This window comes from Syngnathus scovelli, unplaced genomic scaffold, assembly GCF_024217435.2.
Source record: "Syngnathus scovelli strain Florida unplaced genomic scaffold, RoL_Ssco_1.2 HiC_scaffold_30, whole genome shotgun sequence".
NCBI lineage: Eukaryota > Metazoa > Chordata > Actinopteri > Syngnathiformes > Syngnathidae > Syngnathus > Syngnathus scovelli.
This window is the reverse complement of record NW_026061392.1, coordinates 207404-230761: the sequence shown is the minus strand read 5'-3', so window position 1 is coordinate 230761 and position 23358 is coordinate 207404. Positions and strand designations below refer to the sequence as shown.

The 23358-nt window shown below is 48.2% G+C and overlaps 1 pseudogene; it reads right to left on the bottom strand.

Moving 5' to 3' along the window:
- Window positions 1-14214: 14214 nt before the first annotated feature.
- LOC125966006 (janus kinase and microtubule-interacting protein 3-like) lies at window positions 14215-23075 on the bottom strand (annotated as a pseudogene).
- Window positions 23076-23358: the final 283 nt, after the last annotated feature.

Here is a 23358-nt window from a genome sequence, read left to right as displayed (position 1 = left end):
CATAGTGCTGTACACAATGTACTGGATTGGAATTTCCAAATTTTTGTTCCAGACAAATGACTACAAATTGTAAGTTCCACCAAGACCTGAGCTTGTATTGCTAGATTCAGAGTGCTCACAATCACACCATGCCAACATTATACGGTAATCTAGAAGAGCATTAGCTTTCGAACCATCCAAGATCTAAAGTAAGTTCCACCAGTTGACATTGTAACTCGGAGAACATGTGATTACTTTATCAAATACTATTTGACCAATTATTTGAGGTACCACTGAAACTTAAAACTCGGATCACTGGATTCAGAGTCCAGAGTGCTAACCATTACACCATGGAATAGACACACACACACGTACTCACACTTACACACACGCGTGCACGCACGCGCGCGCGCGCGCACGCACGCACGCACGCACGCACGCGCGCGCGCGCACACACACACACGCACACGCACGCACGCACGCACACACACACACACACACACACACACACACACACACACACACACACACACACACACACAGGACAGTGACTCTCATAAACATAGATACAAAATAGTCAGGTGACGCTTTCCCGCCTTTTCCGGACAGTATAATAGCTTGACCTGGAGATGGGGGATGTTGTTACATCTGCTGAAGTGCCGTGTGCATTGACCGCCATTAAACAATCCCAAGATCTTGCCAATAAAGAACAAACCGTTACTCCACATCTTAGTTTTCCTGACCCAGCAACAGACATCATCAACAACATGCAACAGCTGTTGGTGGAATCGAACCCGCACTTTCCTAACTGTGAAGTGGACGTGCTAACCAGTGTACCACCAAGCCGCCAAAGAGCATATAAATATTATTATGTAGAGTCAAATACAAGCCAGATTCCAGATTCAAAACCACCCTTCGACGAGGATGGGAATCCATGCGTGCAGAGCACAGCGGATTATCAATCCATCACCTTAAACTCTCGGCCGCCTCTTCTTGGACAATTTGTGTTGACACATCACATTATGTACGTTGTGCCAAGATACTTTCGATGTGAAGATATTGAAAATCCGGCGAGGATGTGATATGAAATGATGAGTGGAGACCACAATCGGGTAGCAACACATCGCCTGAATATCTCAGCCACTGCATCTCATGCATGAGTTGTATGGGCGACATGATATGGTATGTACGGTGTGGTATAACCCGCAAGGTAATATGATACGATACTTTAGATGTGAAATGATGAAGAGGTAAGCCACAAAAGAAGTGACACTGTCAACAAAGAAAAACGTTTTTTCAATGTTGTCTCACCCCAAATCTTTGGGATTATCGGATCTGCGCAGTTGGATAATTCCACCAACATTTTGACATCAACATTCTTTCATGGTCTGCCTAGGTGTCCTGGTTGAAGATCCTAAAGGTTTTGAACTCATTTTATGCTTCCGCATATAAGCCATGATCGTATAGTGATAAGTACTCTGCGTTGCGGCCCCAGCAACTCCGGTTGAATCATGTTTGCAAAAGTATTACACACAAGCTTGGAAGGTACAACCTATTCCTGGGCAATGGACACAATGGATAATGCATCTGACTACGGAACAGAAGATTCTAGTTTCAATTCCTCGCTACCTTATATGGCACATTTTGGTCAACATTAGCTATGTGCACTTGAAACTTATGCATTGAAGTGACTTAAGGACACTGTCAAGTTTTTCCAATGTTGTCTCATCTCAAGTCTTTGGAAGTCTGATAGTTCCACCAACATTTTAACATCAACATTCTTTCATTTTATGCCTGGGTGTCCTGGCTGCAGATCCTAAAAAAAGACCCTAAACTCATTGTATGCTATTGCATGATCGTGTAGCGTTGTGGCCGCAGCATCCCCGGAACAAATCTGGGTCACGGCCTAATTAAATTACCTTGCTGAATTTGTCCATTGTTCATTGTTGCCAAACAGTCTTCTGTTAAACACAAGCTTCCAGACATTAGGTCCACCTATGTTTTAATATCCACTTTATTTCATCTTTTTTTAGGCCTGGCTGCCACGAGGCAGCGGTAGACATACAATTATGACCCTGAAAGAATACGCGCAAACTGGCCATGATCCATCCATCCATTTTCTGAACCGCTTAGTCCCCACGGGGGTCGCGGGCGTGCTGGAGCCTATCCCAGCCGTCATCAGGCAGTAGGCGGGGGACACCCTGAACTGGTTGCCAGCCAATCGCAGGGCACACAGAGACAGACAACCAATCGCACTCACACTCACACCTAGGGACAATTTGGAGTCTTCAATCGGCCTACCAAGCATGTTTTTGGAATGTGGGAGGAAACCGGAGTGCCCGGAGAAAACCCACGCCATGATATTTATCAAAATTCGTTAATCACCGAAATGCAGTCCTCAGGTCAATGTCATATTCGCTACCAATCGGAATGTAACGGCGTCAGCTAATTTGATACAGGGCTCGTTGGTCGAGGGGCATGATTCTCGCTTAGGGTAGGAGAGGTCTCGGATTCAACTATCGAATGAGGCCTACTTTGAAACACAGCTGTCTCCCGTTCTCTGCCATTTTCGACAGGCCAATGTCACATGCGCATCATTTACAGGCTGCATTTGTGTGACACGTGATGTTTCGGGTGGTAGCTACACTGAATACAACATGAAGGCCGTGCAGCGCATAGTGAACACGGCTGGTAAGATTAATGGTGCTTCATTCCCCTCCCTGAAGGACATTTACACCTCCCATCTCACCCGCAAGGCAACCACGATTGTGAGTGGTGTGAGTCACCCCGTTCACTCATTGTTTGATCTTCTGCCCTCTGGGAAGAGGTACAGGAGCCTGCGCTCCCGCACCACCAGACTCACCAACAGCTTCATACTTCAGGCCGTTAGGATCCTGAACTCTCTCCCCCCTTCTGCGTAGCGTCCTGTATTTTTGCGCTATATTCTGACTGTCTGCTGTATGCACACTTGCTCCATTTTTGCTCCTCGTATTTATTATATTATTTGCTTATTTATTATTTATTTATCTGTCAGGCGCGGAGCAGGGAGAGGACTCGAATGCAGAGTTTCCAAAGTCCAAAGATGTGTTTATTTTCTCCAATGGCAGTAGTAACAAAAAGCGCCTCAATATGAGGGAAAAAAGGGGGAAACTAAGGCGCCTCGAACCGAGAGAGAAAAAGGGGAAATCAAAGCGCCTCGAACCGAGGGAAAGACTATAACGAAGATAACTATGTAACCAAGTTAACATAGGTGATCAAAGTCGTTCAAAGAAGGCTTCTACGTGGAACTCGAGGGTTTCGTGATCGCTAGTGTTCTGAGCAAGGCAAGACGCACTGGCACTGGACACAGGGAAAGGCGCGGGTTATATGGACACAGGAGGGGAACACAAGTGAAGACAGTTGGTCATTGGCGCAGGTGCACACACTTGGAATCAGGGAGTCACGTGACCGGACGCACAGGGGAAGGACACACCGACTGGAACGAGAGGAAAATTACACAATAAAACAGGAAGTGACCAGGACGACACATGACAGCATGACATCATCACTCTTATTTATTCATTGTTTACTTGTATGTATATTGTGTACTATGTCTTGTCACCGTGGGATAGTGGGAACGTAATTTCGATCTCTTTGTGTGTCTTGACATGTGAAGAAATTGACAATAAAGCAGACTTTGACTTTTGACTTTGAATTTAGACATGGCTAAGAACTACCAAATGGAATGTATCAGACTCAGCATGATTCCATCTGAATTAGTGAAAGAAGCCAATTTTCACCCAGTCTCAAATCAGGTACCACAACATAATTGCAGCACAAAATCGTTTTAATGTGTCATGGACTTTGCATAGGAACCAACAATGACAAGAAATAGTAGAAGAAGCTTTTTCCACCCAGTCTCAAACTGGGGATCGTTCACGTGTTAGGCCAGTGGTCGGCAACCCAAAATGTTCAAAAAGCCATGTTGACCCACCCCCCCCAAAAAAAACATACCTGTCTAGAGCGGCAAAAATCTAAAAACTTTTTATAAGGCAATATAGACTGTCAATACATGACCTGTATGCCTACTATTAAAATAATTAAGTAGGCTACAAATACAAAGCAACAAAGCGACGCAAGACGTTGCCTCTGGATACCCAGCAGACTTTGTTGAGCAGCAGGAGATCGGCATATTCGCTCTCAACTTCATCTAGCAATTCACGGAACTGGTGGTGGTTTAATGCTTTTGCGATTGTTTTCTTCACAATTTGGATGACAAGGTTCATTACCTCCATACAATCTGGTGGGAATGTTTACGCACACAGCGCCTCTTGGTGCCCTATGCAATGGAATGCAAACAAATTTCGATCCAATGCTTTCTGTCGTAAGGTCACAAACTTTTGCGACCCTCTCAAACTTGGTGTGCCGTCTGTAGGGTCTGAAATCAGATGGCCAGTGTGTATCGCTGTCATTTAAACACTGCAGCACAGCCTCGCAGATGTCCTCCCCCCGTGTTTGGCCTTTTAGTGGTATCAATTTCTTCTTCAAGATTCAAGAGTTTTTTATTCGCCATGTTTGAGCGTGCCAAACAAGGAATTTGACTTCGGTAAATCACAGCCTCTGTTCAACATTTAGGTGACTAACAACAACACTCAGGACATGTGAAAAATGAAAGATATTCTCAAACATCCCCTGATCCTAAACTGATCTTAAACTCCCAAGAGGGCAAGGAAAAACTCAAAACTCCAGCTAGGGGAAATGAGAAACCTTGAGAAGAGACCACAGATGGGAGGGTCCCTCTTCTAGGATGACCAGGCTGCAATGGATGCAGAGAGGACACATAGTACAAACAGTGTAGACAAAAAGGTGTGGAAAGCGGGATGTTATTGCACAGTAATGACTCTGAGACTCTAAGAGTGGTGTGAGTTCATCAGAGCGACAGCCTGGGGGAAGAAGCTGTCTCTGTGTCTGCTGGTTTTAGTGTACAGAGCTCTATAACGGCATCCGGAGGGGAGTAGTTCAAACAGGCTGCAACCTGGGTGCGAAGGGTCTGTTGAGATGTTACTTGCACGTTTCCTGGTCCTGGACAGGTACAAGTCTCGGATAGATGGGAGGTTGATTCCAATTATCTTTTCTGCAGTCCTTATTGTCCGTTGCAGTCTGTGCTTGTCTTGTTTGTAGGCCGATCCAAACCAGACAGTGATGGAGGTGCAGAGGACAGACTGGATGATGGCAGTGTAGGCGTCGCACTCGGGCGAGACAAAAAGAGCTAGGGAGAACAAGGCACTAACAAAAAGCGTCGCTCTGTGGCGAGACAGAAAAGAGGAATCTTACTAGGACTTAGGACGGCAAGGAATCGCTGGTGGTCGGGACGAGGCAAGACACACTGGCACAAGACAAGGGGAAGACACGGACTAAATACACACAAAAGGGCTGGGAAACAGGTGCTGACAATTAGCGTCAACCACACAGGTGCACACAATTGGGATCAGGGAATACAAGACAACAGAAACAGAGGAAGGGACCACGAACTGAAACTGAAGGGATGACAAAATAAAACAGGAAGTGAAGTTACGACACCGACAAGACAGAAATCCGGAAAATAAACGTGACCGCATGACATTCCGCGCTTTATTATCTACCGGGCTGCAACAAAACTTGCAGCAGTAGTAGAGTTTGGAGATGCAATCCTTTTCTTGAAACAGTTTTTTCGTTCCTCAAATTGCACCTTTCCTCTCAGTTCCAACTGGGTGATCAGAAGCAAATTTAGCATGCTTTAGCTGAAAATGTCACTCCAAATTGCTCTTTTTGTCATATTTGACAACTTCTCATTGCAAATCAAATATTCAGGCAATCCTTCAGCATTGGCAATGAAAGCAAATGGTTGAGTCCATTCTTTCTTAAACCCTCTGTTCTTATCAGCAATCTTTCTCTTTTTGCCTTTAGAATCCATGGCCCGTCACTCAAACACCTGTTTGTTTACAACTCGCCTGTGCTGTGTCGCTTGGTATGACGCAATTTTGCGCCATTCTGATATTCAGTATTTTTAATATATTCACAACTACATACATTTTCTACAGAATAAGAATGTTTGTGTCATGATTACCATCTAAAAACCATATTTAAAAAACACAAAAAACAAAAAAAAACCCATATTTTTCCATTTTCATGCATTTTTGCAAAAGCTCCAGGTAGCAGCTAGGATTGTGCTAAAGCGCTGCATGAGGCTCTGATAAGATGCACTCACTGAATGTCTTCTTGGTTGGATTAACTGGAGGCAGCTCTGGAGTGGGTCTGCAATCAGCTAGCCAAGCCAAGAAGTAAAGAGTTGGCTTGACAGTTGAAGGAAAAAAAAAAATGCAAACACAGATTAGAGGCTGGTTCGTCCGACATGTGGTCAGGTGACCATTGTAGCGGAGTGTCGCACACCTGGCTGTTGCTGACTCAGAGACCTTCTGGCTCCTGTTTGCCGAAGTGTCCCTGGCACACTTTGCAAAGCAGACAGCACTGACAAATATATTTAGAAAATGTTGTTTCCACTCAGTCTCAAAGAGGGGGTGTTTCCAGCTGAGAAGAACACGATGACTACTACGCTATGGAAACTGCTGTGACGTCCAAAGCATTTTGAGAAGCCCGGCAAAAGTTCAACAAAAGTGAGTGAAGAAAAAAGCAGGCACTTGTGAACTTTTTGATTTGCTTTTCAAAAGTGTGCCAGCAAAAACTATTTTTTCATACAAAGAAATAAACTCCGCGTCGGGGAGATGAAGCCCGATTTGCCAAGCCGATATTGAATACCGTAATTTCCGGTGTATAAGCTGCACCGGTGAATAAGCCGCACCAGCTAAAATTTGGGGAAAATTTATTTTTTTTCTTACATAAGCCGCACGTGCACACGAGTTTTTTACAAAGAAAGACAGTACACAGAAATCCTTTTTGAAGTTTCAATAACATGCTTTAACATGTCTTTCTAAACATTGCCTGTGACGCAGCAGCAGTATCGCAGCAACACGGAAGTGTGCACCTGAGTTATCAACAAAGAAATACTGGACACAGAAAGCTTTTTTAAAGTTTTAATAACATACCTTAACATTTCTTTCCAAACACTGCCTGTGACGCAGCAGTAATACCGCAGCAACACGGAAGTAACACAGCACTAATAGGGTTTGATTAAATAAAACATACCGGTAAAAGTCACTGAGACGCGGCGGTAACACAGCAGCAACACGGTAGCAGAGCACTAACAGGGCTGGTTAAAGTAAAAGTAAAAAAAAGAACTTCATCGTCTTCATCTTCCTCCTGTGCACTGAAACCGTCGAAGTCTTCCTCCTCAATTTCCGATTGGAATAGCGTTAGATATCCTTCGCCACACACTTTCTCAATATCTCTTTCGTAGTCGTTTTTATCCATTTCTTCTGGCATTTTCCATGATGAGGGTCTGTTCATGCTCATCTTATTCATGCACGAAGCGCTAAATTACATTAAACTTGCGAGCGACACGAGTAGACGGGACCACGAAATAAAGAAAAGGGTGCCGCAACACAATGTCATCAACATCGACTGCCTTTAGCTTAAAAGCGGCATCATATGCATTTCTTTTTTCCCCCATAATGACGGTTTGTGTATAAAAGCTTCCTTTCAGTAATGTCCGTCTTGATCGCGTTCTGCGTGATGCGCGAAATGTTGTGAACACAAACCAGCACGTCTTCTTCGGCACATTATCTCTTCTTCGCCCGTCTCGCTCTTGCTTCCTGCGAGAGCGCCCCCTGGAGGCCGGAGGCCGTAAAAATCCATAAGTACGCCGCGCCGCCATTTAAGCCTCAGGGTTCAAAGTAACCTTCTGAATAAAATGCATTAAAAGTTCACATTCATTACAACTTGTTTTTGGTGAGCATAATTGAATTTAAATGCTGATTGATTGGGTTTTAATACAATGCAGATGGTCCAAACAGCGCCACTGCTTTGTGTAATCTCTGAGTCACATGGCAGAGTAAGAGAAAAGGTTTAGAGCACAGGTGTCAAACTCAAGGCCCGGGGGGCAGGTACGGCCCGCCACATCATTCTATGTGGCCCACGAAGACAAATTGTGCATCAAATTCGTGTGTCATTACTAGAATTGCAAATTGTCTTCACTTTTAATAATATCTTTTTTTAAAAATATTTGACCAGTTTTTACTAATCTGATTTGAAAACGAGTCATCTGTCAGTTTGTTTTGTAGCTTTTACTATATATAATTGTGTTAAGAGTAAAAGTGATCAAGTCGTCACAAAAATCACGATTTTTTTTTTTTATATAGGCCGCACCTGACTATAAGCCGCAGGGTTCAACATTTTGGAAAAAAGTCGCAGCTTATACACCGGAAATTACGGTAGTTTCGCTAAAGGGTACCTGATTTGAGACTGGGTGACACTTTTGTTGTTTTGTTGAAATTTTGCCAAGCTCTTCAAAAGGCTATACATGTAGTGTAGTTTCCATGGTGTAGTGGTTGTCATGCGGTCGCGTTTATTTTTCCGGTTTTCTGTCTCGTCGGTGTCGTAACTTTACTTCCTGTTTTATTTTGTTATCCCTTCCGTTTCAGTTCGTGTTTCCTTCCTCAGTGTTTGGTTGTCGAGTCTGACTCTCGGCTCCTGCACGAGCATTTGTATTAAGAGAAACAGGGTAAGAGTGGATTGAATAGAGAAAGCCCTTGACCTCTAGTCAAAACATAGCAAGGGATGTTTTACGACTTTGTGTAGGAAGGGATAAGCGATAGGGATAAATAAGGGATAAATAATATTATTTATTACAGGTTGCAGTCAAAGTCAAAGCAACATAATCATACGATAAAGATAATCTGGAAAACCCTGACACACCCTGTAGTTGTCACTTTTGGAAAAGACGAGCGTCCCTCCAATCATCGCCGGTGACGGGTTTTTCAGGCTCTGGAGACAGGACCTCATGTCAGAAATGTCATCGTGAGTCGCGTTTGTTTCTGCGCCGGAGCCGTTCGTTCCCTTTGCATCCAAAGAATCTCAAAGGCGGATTATTTGTGTCGACAGGAGAGAGATTTGCTGCTACGATACCGACGTCGAGAATCTCTGAGGAGGAACAAAGCGTGAGGTCCTGCAAGGTGAGTCTGTTTGTTTGCGGCTGCTTGGTGTTGCGCAAGATGAAATGGCCTTTTTCTCGCTATCGTTCCTCTCGTCGATTCATCGTGAGGTGTCGCTTCAGTTTGTTCAGAGAGATGTTTGCTTCCGCGCCCGCAGGTCATCGAAACATTTTACGGCTACGACGAAGACGTGTTGGTGGACTCGGACGGATCGTCCTTGTCTTTTCACACCGACAGAACCCCCGACACGGAACCCGAAGAGGTAGCCCGCCATTTCTGCCAGCGTATTGGCGCCAAACATTCCTCTTCAGCCTGGAATCGGACTCGTCTTTGCGTCGCGGGTGCTTTGTCGCCGGTCTGACTGATTCTGGTACTAGGAGCCTCCCTCCTCCTCCTTTCAGACCAGAGAAAAGCTGATGGTAGTGTCAAACGCACCTCTTTCAATAAGGTGCCCCCGGCTTCCCGGTAACGGGTTTGTCTTAGCCGGGTTCGGAGATTCGTCCGTAATCTAACCACCCGAGTTAAATTAACTCCACCGGAATCAATCTAATTTCTGTACGACGCCAATCCCTCTCAAGTCACCCTAAGCTCGAGCCGAGTAACTCAATTCGAGGCAAGACTTCGAAGTGACCGCATCGTATTGATGGCTCCCCGCTAATGTTTGAAGTTCTTATTATGTTACGGATATTTTTAGATGTCTTTGTTAAGACCTCAGGGATTCGTTTGTATAGCGCACCCTAGCACTAGTTTTGCCGAAGTAAATGTTGATATGGGTCCGTTCTACTTGGTCGCTCAAGCAGCGAGCCGACCAACTTGTTTATTCGAAAGAGAATCGAATTAATAAAAGTGTGACAATAATAGCATTTAAGGAGAAAATTAATGCACTTTACGTTATTAATTCTAACTTCTTATATGTAGATCTAGCACTTAACTGTCGGAGTGCTTCACCCCACTTGATTGCTTTAAAAAGAATAACAACTTTCTTAAAACGAATAAAAATGTCTTACTCTATTTAGATTTGCCCAGTAATTAATTTGGAAGGCAAGTCTATTTTTCGATCGTGTCCTGTTTAACTTTTGACGCGGCCCGACAAAATTAAGAACTGGGCCGCGCCCGACGGACAATCGAAATACTTTTATCCTTCACCAACTCAAATGATCTATTTTAACCATCGTCGTTATTTTATTTAGAGGAAGTAAATTTTCAAACGAATTCACTTTTGACGAAATTCACTCTTCCCTTAAATATCTACGAAAGTTATTTAATTCTCTAACATGTTCGGAGTTACTTTTTACGCGGCCCGTCAAAAGGGGAAACGGGCCTGCGCCCTTCAAATAATTAAATTACTTTCAGTTCTACACCAAACCAATAATCCGATTCAAACACTTCCGTTAATTTATTCAGACGAAGCAAACTTTCAAACGGATTGAAATTCACTCGTGTCTCAAATAACTACGAAAGTTATTCAATTCTCTAAAATTGTCTGATGTTACTTTTATTTATTACGGTCCTATGTTATACCATAATAACCCCCCGCACATTAATCAAATTGTCAAATCAACCCCGAACCATCGATTGTACATTCAGTACAAATCAGCGCACAACAAAGTAGATGAATATACACAACACATTTATTGAAGAAACATGAAATAGAATTACAAATCTTAATCACTCCAGAAACCGAACAATTTCACCCACTGATACCCGTGTTAATAAAATCATTCAATCCCAGAACAATTCGATTGCAAAACACAGTTCATGAAAGAGGGAATCAATTTTTAGCCAAGCAAAGAAATCAAGAAGTAAAAATCACATTTGTGCTTCTCCAAACAATTTATGTCACGCCACTATTCTCATAGTGACGGGTGCCTTGATCGAATTGACTAACAATATTGCTTTAAGCTGTTACAGAATACATTTTTAGCCAAGCAAAGAAATCAAAAAGTAAAAATCACATTTGTGCGTCCATGCGTGACTCACAATCCGACACCGTGTTCCTGTTTTATTTCTATTTTAACTTGCTTAGCTTATTTTGGCCCCTTTTTTGGTCTCATGTTTTGGTCTGGCGCCATCTTTTGGACAAATTTGGAATTTCAGCTCTGCCAATTTATTCCTGTGAACAATCCATATTTTACCATTTGCACCATCTCTTCCCCCCATGTTACATGACAGTAGAAATGGGTCACTATCAAAGCAGAGTAGCAGATCTGGAGTCAGCGCTGAAGCAACAAGGACAGGTAAGCTTATCAATGAGCACACCTTTTTCTCAGACAAAATAGCTACATTCTTCAGTCACTCATTCGTCTGGCATTACTGGACCAACCCCCCCCCCCCGAACGTGGCTGGGAAAATGCGGAGAAAAGCAAATGTCATTTTCCAGTCAACCAAAGAATTTGTGGATGAAAATGACACAACATTCCAAAGCTGTCCACGCGTTTGTCTCTTCTAGAATGTCAAGTGGGTGGAGGAGAAGCAGCTGCTGCGTCAGAGCAATCAGCAGTTGGCCGAAAAGGTGACGGAAAGAAAGGCGCTGGGCGGAGTCGCTTGGCGTCACACCCGTCCGGAAGCCCCGCAGATGAGGTCTGACTGTCTTTTTAGGTCAGGCGGATGGAGGCGGAAGAAGCGCGTCTGAAAGAGCACATCCAGGATATCCGAGACCAAAACGAACTGCTTGAGTTCCGCATCCTGGAGCTGGAGGTGGGAAGACTCGCACAAGCGTGTTGAGGCCAGAGATGTGACGGACGGACGGACGGACGGACGGACGGATGCATGCCTCTGCCTTTCAGGAGAGGGAGTGGCGCTCCCCCGTCTTGAAGTTTCTGCAAGTCCGTTTCCCATACGGCCTCAGCCCTTTGCAGATCTACTGCGAGGCCGACGGCGTGAGCGTACGTAAGGCGTCCCTCGCAACCCTAACCTTAACCTGAGGTCCCAGAACACCTTACATTGCTCCTTGCGCCTTTCCCCAGGACATCGTCATCAGTGATCTGATGAAGAAGCTGGACATCCTGGGCGATAACGCCGTAAGTGTATGTCGAACTCCTTATGTTCGCACTCCACGAGACTCGGCGGCTCAAATGTGACTTTTGGAAGGCTTTGCGCTGAAAGAAGCTTGTTGACGCTGTGCCTTTGGGCTCTTGCAGAATCTCACCAACGAGGAGCAGGTGGTCGTGATTCACGCCAGGACCCTTCCCACCCTAGCCGAGAAGGTAACGCGCACGCTCTCGCATTCTACTTATGTGACAGCAGCCTTTCCTCAGTGGTTAGAATACATCAAAGTGACCAAGTCAGCACTTCAACAGAAGATGTTGGACATTGAAAGTGAGAAGGTAGACAGACACGCGACATCAGCCAAGGGGAACTCGGGGCAATGTGCCCCAACAATTCTGACCTTGAGCTGTGCTAGGATATGTTCTGCAACCAGAAGGGCTACCTGGATGAAGAGTTGGACTTCAGGAAGCGTTCCATGGACCAGGCTCATAAGGTAAGCCGCCCTCAAATCTCCCGCCGGACCACTGATGGACGAGGATTGCGGCCCAGAGGATCATGGAGCTGGAGGCCATGTTGTACGAGGCGCTACCGCAGCGGGACTGCCCCGCCACGGACGGCGAAAAAGCCAGCCACGCTGGCGTGAATGACGTGCTGACGGCGGATCAGAGACAAGAGCTTAGGAGCGCCGTGGACCAATGGAAGCGAGCCCTGATGTGGGAGTTGAGGGAGCGCGACGCTTGCATCCTCCAAGAGAGAATGGATCTGCTGCACAGCGCGCAACAGGTAAGGGCCCAAAGCCAGCCCGGCACGTACTTGCACGCTTACTGGCTTTTGAAGGCTACTTTCCATTTGTCCGTCCTAGAGGAACAAAGAGCTGAAAGAATTCATCGAAGCTCAGAAGAGACAAATCAAACAATTGGAGGAGAAGTTTCTGTTTCTCTTTCTAGTCTTCTCCTTGGCCTTCATTCTGTGGCCCTAACACCAGCTGGTGAGTGAGCTCCAGCGGCACCGCACTCGACACCTCCAATACACTGCCAGCCGGTCTCAGACGTTGGCAGACGCTCCGATGCCGACGTATACCCCCCGCCACGGTGACAGAGGCACCGCGTCACACCGGCGCTCATCCAATCAGAAGGCAGGAAAGGCAAATTCACATGCAGGGCACTCTTGAACCAGAAGAGAGCACCACAAAAAACGGTTGTTGCCCCAAACGCGCACTAAAAAGGGTCAGAATGACAAGAGTCCCACCGGCCAGCCGGGGCCACCCGTCCATCCATTTCTTCAGGGGGGGAAAAAATTGGAGTCACCGGTGAGTACATTTTGCATTTAGCTCTGCTTTTCTGCTTCTGTCTTCAAGTGTGTGGCATCCTGCGACCAAAGATTCAGCCAACCCCAAAGCGGTTGACCTCAACGTCCCGCCACCATTCCTACCAGAGCAGGTGACGTGATGCTTTGGACATCCTTCCGTCTCAGATGCCCAAAAGTACTCTTTGCCACATCTGCGGCAACCGCTGTTTTGTTTAGTAGATTTACAGTTGTTATGCATTGGCATAATGGTGTGCACTCAAAATAGATTTAAATAAATTAAATATTTCTTCTGCCCACTCCCTTTTAAACAAGTTAACTCTGCCCACGTCCATTGACGTCTTGTCTGCGTCACGTGACCACGACGTAGCGACGTCATATAGTAACCGCTGTTTTGATCAGTAGACTTACAGTTATTATGCGTTGACATAATGGCGCACTGGTTAGCATGGCCACCTCTTAAGCATGATGTTGCGGGTTCGACGCCTGATCAATGTTAGCATGGAGTGAGCTGAAGTGCATGGCGCTGAAGATTTGAATCTTTGAAATGCGCTGAGGTCTGACATATCAGGCAGAATGGTTTGCCATCACGTTCAACAAAAAATAGAAACTTTCCCACTCTGATTAAAACGTCCTGTGTTCATCTACGTATTTTCGTTTTGCTGTGCATCTTTTCCCTGCCATTTCGAGAGCCCAATTGACACTCATAGAAATGTGTTTGCCCATCCTACTTTGTGGAATTTCACCACATGCGCTTTTGACCAAAATACCAAATTGAACTCAAGTGAAGCCAACACGCACAACCCCCCCCCCCCCACACACACACACACACACACACACACAAATGTTGATATGAACATAAAAGAGCCGCATGCGGTTCGGGAGTTGCGGCTTGGCCAAACCTGTACTATACAACTTTATTTGTATAAAATTTTCACAACAGCTGTCACACAAACAAAGCGGGAAAAACCGAAGACGTGCGTGTTCCGCCCACGCTGGATTTATTTGCACCTTGTATTGCCGCAGATGTGGCAAAGAGTACTTTTGGGCATCTGAGACGGAAGGATGTCCAAAGCATCACGTCACCTGCTCTGGTAGGCATGGTGGTGGGACGTTGAGGTCAACCGCTTTGGGGTTGGCTGAATCTTTGATCGCAGGATGCCACACACTTGAAGACAGAAGCAGAAAAGCAGAGCTAAATGCAAAATGTACTCACCGGTGACTCCAATTTTTTTCCCCCCTGAAGAAACAGCTGGACGGGTGGCCCCGGCTGGCCAGTGGGACTCTTGTTATTCTGACCCTTTTTAGTGCGCGTTTGGGGCAACAACCGTTTTTTGTGGCGCTCTCTTCTGGTTCAAAAGTGCCCTGCATGTGAATTTGCTTTTCCTGCCTTCTGATTGGATGAGCGCCGGTGTGACGCGGTGCCTCTGTCACCGTGGCGGGGGGTATACGTTGGCATCGGAGCGTCTGCCAACGTCTGAGACCGGCTGGCAGTGTATCGGAGGTGTCGAGTGCGGTGCCGCTGGAGCTCACTCACCAGCTGGTGTTAGGGCCACAGAATGAAGGCCAAGGAGAAGAATAGAAAGAGAAACAGAAACTTCTCCTCCAATTGTTTGATTTGTCTCTTCTGAGCTTCGATGAATTCTTTCAGCTCTTTGTTCCTCTAGGACGGACAAATGGAAAGTGGCATTCAAAAGCCAGTAAGCGTGCAAGTAAGTGCCGGGCTGGCTTTGGGCCCTTACCTGTTGCGCGCTGTGCAGCAGATCCATTCTCTCTTGGAGGATGCAAGCGTCGCGCTCCCTCAACTCGCACATCAGGGCTCGCTTCCATTGGTCCACGGCGCTCCTAAGCTCTTCTCTCTGATCCGCCGTCAGCACGTCATTCACGCCAGCGTGGCTGGCTTTTTCGCCGTCCGTGGCGGGGCAGTCCCGCTGCGGTAGCGCCTCGTACAACATGGCCTCCAGCTCCAGGATCCTCTGGGCCGCAATCCTCGTCCATCAGTGGTCCGGCGGGAGATTTGAGGGCGGCTTACCTTATGAGCCTGGTCCATGGAACACTTCCTGAAGTCCAACTCTTCATCCAGGTAGCCCTTCTGCTTGCAGAACATATCCTAGCACAGCTCAAGGTCAGAATTGTTGGGGCACATTGCCGGAGTTCCCCTTGGCTGATGTCGCGTGTCTGTCTACCTTCTCACTTTCAATGTCCAACATCTTCTGTTGAAGTGCTGACTTGGTCACTTTGATGTATTCTAACCACTGAGGAAAGGCTGCTGTCACATAAGCAGAATGCGAGAGCGTGCGTGGACGTGCGCGTTACCTTCTCGGCTAGGGTGAGAAGGGTCCTGGCGTGAATCACGACCACCTGCTCCTCGTTGGTGAGATTCTGCAAGAGCCCAAAGGCACAGCGTCAACAAGCTTCTTTCAGCGCAAAGCCTTCCAAAAGTCACATTTGAGCCGCCGAGTCTCGTGGAGTGCGAACATAAGGAGTTCGACATACACTTACGGCGTTATAGCCCAGGATGTCCAGCTTCTTCATCAGATCACTGATGACGATGTCCGGGGGAAAGGCGCAAGGAGCAATGTAAGGTGTTCTGGGACCTCGGGTTAAGGTTAGGGTTGCAAGGGACGCCTTACGTACGCTCACGCCCTCGGCCTCGCAGTAGATCTGCAAAGGGCTGAGGCCGTCTGGGAAACGGACTTGCAGAAACTTCAAGACGGGGGAGCGCCACTCCCTCTCCTGAAAGGCAGAGGCATGCATCCGTCCGTCCGTCCGTCCGTCCGTCCGTCACATCTCTGGCCTCAACACGCTTGTGCGAGTCTTCCCACCTCCAGCTCCAGGATGCGGAACTCAAGCAGTTCGTTTTGGTCTCGGATATCCTGGATGTGCTCTTTCAGACGCGCTTCTTCCGCCTCCATCCGCCTGACCTGAAAAGACAGTCAGACCTCATCTGCGGGGCTTCCCGACAGGTGTGACGCCAAGCGACTCCGCCCAGCGCCTTTCTTTCCGTCACCTTTTCGGCCAACTGCTGATTGCTCTGACGCAGCAGCTGCTTCTCCTCCACCCACTTGACATTCTAGAAGAGACAAACGCGTGGACAGCTTTGGAATGTTGTGTCATTTTCATCCACAAATTCTTTGGTTGACTGGAAAATGACATTTGCTTTTCTCCGCATTTTCCCAGCCACGTTCGGGGGGGGGGGGGGGGGGGGGGGGTTGGTCCAGTAATGCCAGACGGATGAGTGACTGAAGAATGTAGCTATTTTGTCTGAGAAAAAGGTGTGCTCATTGATGAGCTTACCTGTCCTTGTTGCTTCAGCGCTGACTCCAGATCTGCTACTCTGCTTTGATAGTGACCCATTTCTACCATCAGCTTTTCTCTGGTCTGAAAGGAGGAGGAGGGAGGCTCCTCCTCCTCCTTTCAGACCAGAGAACACCCGAGGCTGGGTGAGAACGGGGAGGCTGCGACCCGGCCGGGGGTTGCGGGAAGGGGCGCCACCTTGATCTCCTTCTCGGCGTCGTAGTCCCCTTCGCTGGTCTGGGCTAGCAGAGCGTAGGCTCGTTGCAGCGCTTGATATTCTTGCGTCAGCTGGCGGTAGCGAAGCTCCGCCTCTTCATGCACACACCAATGCAACACAGCACTAGTACCAGAATCAGTCAGACCGGCGACAAAGCACCCGCGACGCAAAGACGAGTCCGATTCCAGGCTGAAGAGGAATGTTTGGTGCCAATACGCTGGCAGAAATGGCGGGCTACCTCTTCGGGTTCCGTGTCGGGGGTTCTGTCGGTGTGAAAAGACAAGGACGATCCGTCCGGGTCCACCAACACGTCTTCGTCGTAGCCGTAAAATGTTTCGATGACCTGCGGGCGCGGAAGCAAACATCTCTCTGAACAAACTGAAGCGACACCTCACGATGAATCGACGAGAGGAACGATAGCGAGAAAAAGGCCATTTCATCTTGCGCAACACCAAGCAGCCGCAAACAAACAGACTCACCTTGCAGGACCTCACGCTTTGTTCCTCCTCAGAGATTCTCGACGTCGGTATCGTAGCAGCAAATCTCTCTCCTGTCGACACAAATAATCCGCCTTTGAGATTCTTTGGATGCAAAGGGAACGAACGGCTCCGGCGCAGAAACAAACGCGACTCACAATGACATTTCTGACATGAGCTCCTGTCTCCAGAGCCTGAAAAACACGTCACCGGCGATGATTGGAGGGACGCTCGTCTTTTCCAAAAGTGACAACTACAGGGTGTGTCAGGGTTTTCCAGATTATCTTTATCGTATCATTGTGTTGCTTTGACTTTGACTGCGACCTGTAATAAATAATATTATTTATCCCTTATTTATCCCTATCGCTTATCCCTTCCTACACAAAGTCGTAAAACACCCCTTGCTATGTTTTGACTAGAGGTCAAGGGCTTCCTCTATTCAATCCACTCTTACACCCACCCTGTTTCTCTTAATTAAAATGCTCGTGCAGGAGCCGAGAGTCAGACTTCATTCGTACAACGGATGGACTCTCCACCTGCAGGTGTCCAAAAGAACTTACTTGTCTCCCGTGTGGTTCTTGCAAAATAAGTTGGAGCGAGCGCAACTCTAACAGGGTGCATTTTGCCACTAGCTGCCTACGGACAATGACGTCGCGCTCGCGGCTCATGGTTGACGGGCTGAGCAGCCGGGCAAGTCCGTCGTTTTCAGCGCACAGCGAGTGGCAAAGGCGCTGACAAAACGGGAGCTTTGAGCTGCTGAAAACGGCAAAACAAGTCTAAAGCGTGTTCAAACGCGTGCGCACAATGCTCCTGCTTGAAAGGTCGGAATTTAAGGGGCCAATTTTTTGGATGGCGGCCGCCGGCCAAGCTTTGGACGGAAAAGGTTTCCTGGAGACAGCGAGCGAGCGCGGCGCTGCCGTACGTGCACCGAGTCGCCTGCCTGAAGACCTTGGACAAGTCGTCGATGATGTGCCGCTGCTCCACAACTTGAAGGAACTCCATTTCACCGTCCTGCTGGCCGCAACCGCGGTCCAGGTCATTGAGCGAACTAGGCCTTCTCTGTGGAACACAAATGCAGTGGACTCTGTTGGCACGCCGCCGTTGTCCGCGTCGACTTACCAAGCTTGCCATCTCCTCGTTCTCCTGGGTGACAAAGCGCACTTTGTTTTCAAGGCGACACAGCACCAGCGAGAGTTCTTCATTCTTCCTGCTCAGGCGTTTGTTTTTGTACAGGAGTGGCAGAAACTGGCTTTCTGTTTCTCTCAGTCGCTTTAGCTGCAAGCATGAAGTGCGGGATGTGAAAGACGCACAACACGCGGGCCAGAACGTATCCATTCCTTTTGCATCGGTTTGAACGGAATCGTGGCTTTGGCTCCCAATAAAAGACATCTACCAGGCAACCGACTCGCCGCGCCGCTCAACTAATAAGCAAGCGCAATGGGTGCCTCGCTGGATGGCGCGCATCAAACGTAGCGCAAACCTTCAAGCGTGCCGTCAATAAATTACCAGTTCATTGCGCTCTTCAGAAAGCAGGGCGTTTCGATCCTCCAGTTTCCTGATGACTGCGCTGAGCTCAGCGATTTTCAGATGAAACCGTCGCGTGTCCCGATCCTCCTGAGACTGAAAACGCCCCGCAACACACACACACAAGCACTCGTTCAAAGTTCAAAACTGTTTTTGTGCTACCTTCCTCCAGCAACGAACTAAGTCATGCGTACTGCAAGTGTGTGATGAGGTGGCTTACGCAATGAAGAGGATTGCTAGTAGCGGCGTTGACCCCACTTCCAGGGTAGTTTAGGCCCGCCCTTTGGGAATCCCTCAGGGCAGCGATCTGCTGCTCGGCAGCCTGAGTCTGCAGCTGAAGGCGGTGGACGTGGCCGGTCCCAGGGCTTCATCCAAAACACTAACCGCTCTGTCTTTCAGCTTGATCTCATCCGTCTGGATGTACAAACGGGGAGCGCTCAGGCAGGCGGGCAAACTCATTTGCCAGAATTGTGACAAAAACAAAGAGAGCAACCGGCCAATTTTTTTCTTGAATCGACTAGAACACCTTTGCTGTGACAAAAGCGAAGCGAGCAACCGGACATTTTCTTCTTGTGAAATAGAATAGAATAGAATGCCTTAGGTGTCATTGCACTGCAGGTATACAACGAAATTGGGAACATAGCCACGCACCGCGCATCTGATCAGTCCTACCAGTCGGCGGATCTCCCTCTCGCAGTCTCTCTTGGTTCGGCTCAGCTCCTCCCGATGCTGGTGATGAGCCGATCGGAGCTCGGCCGCTCGGGACTGCCAGGCCTGCTGGGCCGCTGCCAGGGCTTCTTCCGCGCTCCTGGTGGAGGCGACACCGCTCGGTCTCCCGACACCGCCGCGTCTCCCGACACCGCCGCGTCTCCTCCACCTCCGCCAGCAAAGCGCCCCCCCTCCTCACCTGAGCAGACATTGCGCCACACCGGGCCGTTGAGACCGCAACGGAGCGCCGCGACGCTTACTGGGGACAAGCTACACAATACGGTAGCGGCCGCATCGAAGCCCGACGTGGCGTGCGGATAGTCAGACACGGATAGAGCGGATCACCTTGTCCATGGAGCCGTCCCTCAGGCTGAGGACCAAGGCATTCAGTCGCTGGATCTCTCCATCTTTGATTTTGATCACTCTCATCAGCTCCATTTCATGCTGCCGCAGTAATGTCTCCCTGGTAATGGCTAACTCTTTCTGCTTCTCCTCATGGAGTTTGCTTTTGAGTTCCGTCATGGCGGCGGTGGCACGGTGGTGCTCCGCCCGCAGGTCCTGACTTCTCTCTCTCTCCAGACAGCTGACCTGACATGACTTAGACTTAGACAAACTTTATTGTCATCTTGTCTGCACATGGTGCATACAAAACGAAATTCCGTTGCATACGTCTTACAACAAAGTAGTGATATTGCAGTTGAATAGAAGTAACATATCCTATGAAAATATATATATATACATATACTATATATATATATATATATATATATATATATTAAAAATAAGTATAAAGTGCAGCAGTGATAATTATGCAATAGTGCAAGTAGGCAAAACAGTATTCAAGAGTGTGCAGAGGAATGCTAAACCATGTATTAAACTTCTATTTAAAGGGTTTATGCAAGTTCAGTAAAGTTGGTAGTGCGAGATAGTGTAAGATAGAGGTCCGTAGTGTCATAAAGTACAGTTCTGTGAATGTGTGATGCAGAGTTCAGTTTAGAGCTCAACAGTTCTAGTGTTCAACAGTCTGATGACAGCAGGGAAAAAGCTGTTGCAGAACCTGGTGGACCTGCAGCGGATGCTGCAAACCTCTTCCCAGAGGGCAGCAGGGAGAACAGTCCATGGTGGGGGTGTGATGGGTCATTGATGATGTTACGGGCACGGGACATGCAGCGCTGAGATGAAATGTCCTGAATGGAGGGAAGAGGAGCCCCTATGATCCTCTCTGCTGTCCTCACCACTCTCCTCACGTTCTTCCAATCGGAGGCGGTGCAGCCTCCACACCACACAGAGAGACAGCTTGTCAGAATGCTCTCTATGGTGCTCCTGTAGAACGTCCTCATGATGGGTGGGGGCAGGTGGGCTCTCCTCATCCTCCGCAGGAAGTACAAGCGCTTCTGTGCCCTCTTGACCAGTGCCGTAGTGTTCATAGTCCAGGTGAGGTCTTCTGTGATGTGGACCCCCAGGAATTTGGTGCTGCTGACCACCTCCACAGCTGAGCTGTTGATGATCAGTGGAGCGTGGTGAGGCTGTTTTTTCCTGAAGTCAACGATGATCTCCTTCATCTTCTCCTCATTCAGGATCAGGCTGTTTTCTCTGCACCAGCCCACCAGCTGCTCCACCTCCTCTCTGTAGTCCAGGTCGTTGTTGTCTCTGATGAGCCCCACCACCGTTGTGTCGTCTGCTGACTTCACGATGTGATTGGTGGTGAACCTGAGGACGCAGTCGTGTGTCATCAGGGTGCACAGCAGGGGGCTCAGGACGCAGCCCTGAAGGGAGCCTGTGCTGAGGGTGATGACATCAGAGGTGTTCTGTCCGACCCGGACTGACTGAGGTCTGTTGGTGAGGAAGTCTAGCAGCCAGTTGCGAAGGGGGGTGTTGAAGCCCAGGTGTTCCAATTTTCCTACCAGATGCTGTGGGATGATGGTGTTAAACGCTGAGCTGAAGTCCAGGAACAGCCTCCGCACATGGGTGTTCTTCTCCTCCAGGTGAGCCAGGCTCAGGTGAAGAACGGAGGAGATGGCTTCCTGAGTGGAGCGGTTTTGCCGGTCGGCAAACTGGAACGGGTCAAATAATCAGAATCAGAATCAGAATCAGAAAACCTTTATTGTCATTCTACATAGTACAATGAAATTGGAGACCTCCATCCAGTGCATAGTCAAGTAATCGACTAGTAGAAAAGTAGATGAAATAATCAGAAACAGTAGTGCGGACAAAGTGCAGCAATAGTGCAGGAGGAAAGTGTCATCAGTGTCGGCTGGAGTTGAGGGCGGCTATGGCTTGGGGAAAGAAACTGTTTCTGAGTCTGTTTGTCCTGGTCTTCATTTGCCTGTAGCGTCTTCCAGAGGGCAACAGGTCAAACAGGGCGGAGCCAGGGTGGGAGCTGTCCGCTGAGATGGCCTTAGCCCTGCTGAGGCAGCGGGTAGTGTAGATGTCCGTAAGGGAGGGGAGAGGGCGGCCGATGATCCTCTGGGCTGCCTTCACCACTCTCTGCAGCTTCTCCCTGTCAGCGGCGGTGGAGTCTGGAAACGATGTGACCTTTAAGCAGCCTTTCGAAGCACTTCATCATAACCGGAGTCAGTGCAACAGGCCGGTAATCATTAAATGAGGTGATTTGAGGTTTCTTCGGCACCGGAATGATGGAGGCAGTCTTAAAGCACGCCGGCACTGTGGCTTGGCCCAGCGAGGTGTTAAAAATGTCTGTGATGACCCCAGCCAGATGACTTGCACATTCCCTGAACACACGCCCAGGAATGTTGTCCGGGCCAGGGGCCTTACAGGGGTTGACTCTCCTCAGGGTCTTCAACACATCGGCGGAGTCAAGGCAGAGTACCTCCTCTTCCTGATGGGGGACAGTTTTAACTGCTGGAGTGCCGTTTAGTGCCTCGAACCTCCCAAAGAAGTTATTTAGACCATTTAGAAAGTCAGCATCAACTACACCCACCGGGGGGGGGAGGGTGAGTTGTCGTCTGTAATCGCCCGTATGCCTTGCCACATACTCCTGATGTTTTTGACGTCGTGGAAACGATCCTGAAATTTTCGACTGCGGTCTCGCTTCGCTATCCTGATGGCACGGTTCAAGTTGGCTCTCGCTGTCCTCAGTGTCTCCTTGTCGCCAGACTTGAAGGCAGAGTTCCGCGCTCGTAGCGTTTGACGTACCTCCTCAGTCATCCAGGGTCGTTGGTTGCCCCGGGTGATGATATTCTTAGTGGTGCTGACGTCCTCGGTGCATTTGTTGATGTAGGCTGACACAGTCATGGCACACGCATGTCTAATCTACATCGGGAAAACTGGGAGGGAGGGAGGCAGGCAGGGAGGCAGGCAGGGAGGCAGGCAGGGAGGCAGGCAGTGTCTGTCTGTTGAGGTTTTCACCTTGTTCTTCTCCTGCTGAAGTTCTAACTGGACGTCCATCAGTTTGGTTCTCAGCTCATCATTGGCGGCCTGAAGGGCGTCCGTTCGCTCCGCCTTGGCCCGCCCTGCCGGAGCTCGTTTGGACATCTCTTACTCGAGTCTCGCCCGGTCGTCAGTCAGAGATCACAACATTTGTACCTGGAGAGCACAAACGCAGCGCTGTTTTCCACTGGCTTCGAACTCAACTTCAATCGGTACCGTAACTTACAACATCATAAACATAGAACTAGCTTGACTTATTCATTGAATAAATGCATTTGGTTCTTCAAAACTGCATCACGCAACATAGCGTGACCGAGACGGCCGTTATCCACCTGCGTGAAGTTATTTGGTGAAATGAATGAGATGTTTAAGACACCATCGTTCTGTCTCTATGTAGATGAAGGGAAAT